This window comes from Belonocnema kinseyi, chromosome 4 (genome assembly GCF_010883055.1).
Source record: "Belonocnema kinseyi isolate 2016_QV_RU_SX_M_011 chromosome 4, B_treatae_v1, whole genome shotgun sequence".
Classification (NCBI taxonomy): Eukaryota; Metazoa; Arthropoda; class Insecta; order Hymenoptera; family Cynipidae; genus Belonocnema; species Belonocnema kinseyi.
Genome location: NC_046660.1, coordinates 18,944,330 through 18,949,305, shown reverse-complemented (window position 1 = coordinate 18,949,305; position 4,976 = coordinate 18,944,330). Strand labels below are relative to the sequence as shown.

The window sequence follows — 4,976 nt, the reverse complement described above, 5'->3', positions numbered from 1 at the left end:
TTCAGGCAAGTATTGTTGAATTTTCACAACAAAATGAATTTTCAACAAAGAAGATTAATTCTCTACCAAAGAAAAAGGACGAAGCTTCTATAAAATACATTAATTTTATCAAAATAGTTTAATTAAATTTTCAGTTTAAAACATTAATTTTAAACAACAACAAATAAATTTTCACCAAAACCAAATAAATTTGTAACAAATTAATAGAAATTTTAATCAAGTATAGTTGAATTTTAAATGAAAAAATACAAATTTTTCACGAAGATAATCCATTTTCTTCCAAAAAGACGATATTTTTATCCGAATACATAAATTTTCAACCAGATAGTTGAATTTTCAACTAAACTCATAAGTTTTCAACCAAAAAATGGAATAGTTCAGATTTAAATTTATAAAATTATTATAATTTAACTCTAAACCTAGTAGTTCAATTTACAATTTAAAAAAAGTTAAATTCTTAACGAAGAGTGTACATAATATTTTATAGATTAAACAAAAATATTTTTATTTTAAATCGAGAACACTTGAATTTAACTAAAGAAAACATATTTTCAACAAAACCTTTCAATTTTTAAGGGAAAAAATTAATCTTCATCAATACAAAAAAAGTAATGTAGAAAAAAATTAGACCTTCAGCCAAGTATTCTATGAAATACATGAATTTTTAACTAAATGCATGCACTTTCATCTAATAAAATTAAATTTTCAACTAAAAGTGAAATAGTTAAATTTTCAGTTCAATAGATGAATTTTAAACAACAAAAAAACGAATTTTCAACAAAATAATTATTTTTTCAACAAAAAATATGAATTTTCAAGTGAAATGATAAATCATTAAACAGCCCAAAATGGATTAGTTAAATTTTCAGTGAAAACAACAAAAAACTAATTTGCACAAAAATAGTTAATTTTTTTAACAAAAAAGAACAATGCTTAAATAAAAATAAAATAGTTAAGTTTTCAATTAAAAAAATTATTTTTATGCGAACACAAAGAATTTTCAAGAAAATAGTTTAATTTTCAACTAAGGAAATGGATCTTCAACTAAAATGATAAATGTTAAACAAAAATAAATTTATTTCCAACAAAGTAGTTCAATTCTGAAACAAGTCAATTAAAAAAAAATTAATTTCCAAAAAACCACTTCATTTTCCAACCAACGAGATGAATTTTTAATTGAAATTATGAATCTTTAACCAGAAAACTGAATTAAAAAAAAAGATATTTCCACTTTCAAACTAGCAGAGTTGAATTTTTATTTAAAAAATATGAATTCACAATAAAAAATGTAAAATTGGACATTTCCACCTCAACAGATTAAAATTTTTAATAAGAAATACTTGAGTTTAACCAAAGAAAAAGAATTTTAAGAAAATAGTTCAATTTTTAAGGAAACACAAAAGAATCTTTAAAAAATGTTAACAACTTAATTAGGATTTTTCACCAACTATAATTGAATTATCACAATAAAATGAATTTTTCAACGAAAAAATTGAATTTTCAAACTAAAAAGATTAATTTTATACCAAAAAGAAGAATTTTCAACCAAATATTTGAATTTTCAAACAAAAAAAGATAAATACTTAAATAAAAATAGAATATTTAAATTTTCAATTTAAAAAATTGTTTGTAAGCCAAAACAACGAATTTTCAACCAGGGAAATGGATCTTTAATTAAAATGATGGATTTTAAATAAAAATAAATGTATTTTTAACAAATTTGTTCAACTCTAAAACAAGTCAATCTTCTATAGATAAAAAGTGGCATTCTAAACTAAGAATTTAATGGTCCATAATTCAACGAAAACAAATATTTAAAAAAATAACCCAAATAGAAATTTAACGAAATAGTGTAATTCCAACCAAAAAGAAGAATTTTCAACAAAATAGTTGTGTTATTGTGATAATTGTTTTTTAAAACTGCCAATTTTAATTTTCTAATAAACTATAATCTTGTCAAAATTTCAAAAATATAAAGTTCAATAAAAAAAATACACACTATTAGTGTGCGCATTCAGTTTTAAAAATAATTTTTTTTGCCTTGCAAAATGAACCCATCAATCCATCTCACGTTTGCTTTCAACCTCACAATCAGAAATGTCAACTTGACATTAGCAAATTTTCACACTCATCCGCAAAATTCTTTAGAAATTCTGGCTATAATGAATTTCTGACTAGGCATCTTTGAAAATTTTAAAATTAGAAATTCTAAAGAGAAAAGACGTTAATGAACTCACTTTTGGACGCCACGTTTCGAGATCGTGGAAACTAAGATTAGCCCCATTTTTTAGAAATATTTCGTAGGCTAAGGTTGAGGTCTTCTTAATTTTGTTGACTATTTTCAAAGACTTTAATAACTGAGGGCGTGTATTTTTCATTAAACTTTATATTTTGTTAATTTTGGCCAGAAAAAAAGTAAAAAGTAATCAATTTAATTTTTTATTACTTAATTCATTCATTTAAAATATTACTATGTTTCAAATTCTCTAATTGTCAGTTTAATCACTTTAAAAAATAATAAGTTAATTTTTTATTGTTTAGAATTGTATGAATTTCTTTTTAATTCTTTTGAATTCTTGTAACTACCTTGAAATCAACTGAATTTCTCCGAATTCCCAGATATATCTAAATTGATCTAAATGGTTTAAATTATCTGAATCCTTTGAATTCGAAGGATTATTTTAATTCTTAGAACTCCCTATATTGCAAAGACTTTAAAATAATTAAAATAATTCAAAGTAATTTATAAGAGTTGAAAGAATTCAAAAAATTCTATCAATTCAGAGAATTCAGGATATTCAGGGAATTCAGGATATTCAAAAAATTCAGGGAAATCAGAGAAATCAAGGAATTCAGAATATTTAAGGACTTCAGGGATTTTAGAGAAATCAAAGATCTCAGCAAATTTAGGAAATTTAAGATATTTAAAGAATTAAGAAGATTTAGAGAATTCAAGAAATTTCCGGAATTCATAATACTTAAAAAATGTTGGGAATTCAGATAATTCAAGAAATTAAAAACATTCCAGTATTTAAGTAATTCCGAATATTCACGAATTTTATAGAATGTAGAGAATTCAAATATTTCAAAAAATTCGAACATTTCTAAAAATTTAAGGAATTCACAGAGTTGAAGAACTTCAGAGAATTTATGAAATTCTGAGAATTAAAGGAATTCAGAGAATTTAAGAAATTCTGAAAAAAAGGAATTCAGAGAATTCGAGGAATCTCTGGGAATTAAAGTAATTAAAAGAATTTGAGGAATTCAGATATGTTGACGAATTTAGAGAATACAAGGAATTTATAATGCTCAACAAATTGAGGATATTTAGAGAATTCAGGGAATTCAGAGAATCGGGGAATTCAAAGAATGTACGCAATTCCGAATATTTAAGAATTTCAGGTAATGTAGAGAATTCAAATATTTCAGAAAAATTTAATATTTCGGAAGATTTGAGGAATTCAGAGAATTTAAGAAATTCTGAGAGTTTGACGAATTCAGAGAATTTGAGGCATTCAGGCAATTCAAGAAATTTAGAGAATTTAAGAAATCGAGAGATTTTCACGCATTTATAAAATATCAGGAATTTAAAATATTCAAGGAATTCTGACAATTCGAAATGAAATAAATTCAGAGATCTTCAGTAATTCAGAAAATTCAAGGATTTTATTGCATTTAGAAAATGTCAAGGATTTAGGATCGTTTAACGAATTCAAGAAAATTAGGGAATTTAGAAGATTCCAAGAATTCAGGGAATTCCAAAATTTTGAGAATTTTCAGAAATTCAGTGAAGTCAGAGTTTTTAGAGGATTTAAGGAATCCAGAGATATTAAGGAAATCAACATATCTACCAAATTTGCTTTGCTCTAAATATAAAAGTACTAAATAAGAAAAAAAAACGAAATGAAAATTTTTTAGATTGAGTTTTGAAAGCTATATTTAGTTTCAAGTGCTTTAAATTTAATACAGTATTATTTTTTAGTTAATCAAATTAAAAACTTTCAATTTAAAACTTTCTAAATTTAAGAATACAAAATTAATCATTTAGCTTATTATTATTTTTAAATTGTATTTCTACTATAAAGTATAATTATTGTCAACTTGTTGATTATTATTATTATCAAATATTAAAATTTACAAAATAATTTTTAAGGTAGGTTATATTATTATTTTACTTTTTTCACTTTTTTTGCCAAGAATTTTTCATACGTTGTGCCAATTGAAAAATATAATTAATAAATTTAAACAACCTAATTATTATAAAAAATGCAAAATAAAAAATTTTCCTCAAAAATGAGTTTAGCCAGTTTCATTTAATTATTTACAACAATAATAATATCAAAACTTGGATTTTTAAGATATGAAGAAGATTTAAACAAAACAAAAATAAAAAATAAATCAAACTTGAAAAGAGGATCTCTAAACCATATCCGATTTTTAATTTTATTTTTTTTTATTTTTGACTGAGGTGCTCTGGGTGCATACAATACGGGACCAGAAGTCGTGCTTAGACTTCTGATAGTGAGTCACGTCCGTCCGGGAATAGCCACGACCTCTCTCCACTCTTCGATCGAGCTTTAATTTTTAAAGAGAAAATAGCAAATTTGTACCCTTGCTGGTTTTTCGAAAATTATCGGTTTTTAATTAATTTTTATTAAAAATATTATTCTTAGGATTATTGCTGTTAAGGCTGTCGACCAAATAAATGTATTAAATAATTTTATATTAATTTTATTTTTCTATCAATATGTCTTTTTTTTTATATTGAATTTTAAGTTGGGAAAAAATTGCTCTCAAGTCTTTCAGAATTTCAGGCTGATAAGAACGACAATACGAAAGGCCTGGGTTCGGATCCCAACGGAGCTTGACAGTAATTTTTTTTTCCAACTTAAAATATCAATATTTAAAAAAAATGAGGTTAGACTAGTAGAGAAACAAAATTAACATTAATTAATTTATTTTTAATTTATTATTTA

At 23.7% G+C, this 4,976-nt stretch overlaps 1 protein-coding gene across 1 annotated transcript in view; it reads right to left on the bottom strand.

The window, feature by feature from the left end:
* The window catches only part of LOC117172179, a 214,053-nt gene that overhangs the window by 161,824 nt on the left and 47,253 nt on the right, over window positions 1–4,976 (bottom strand). The window lies entirely within an intron of this gene.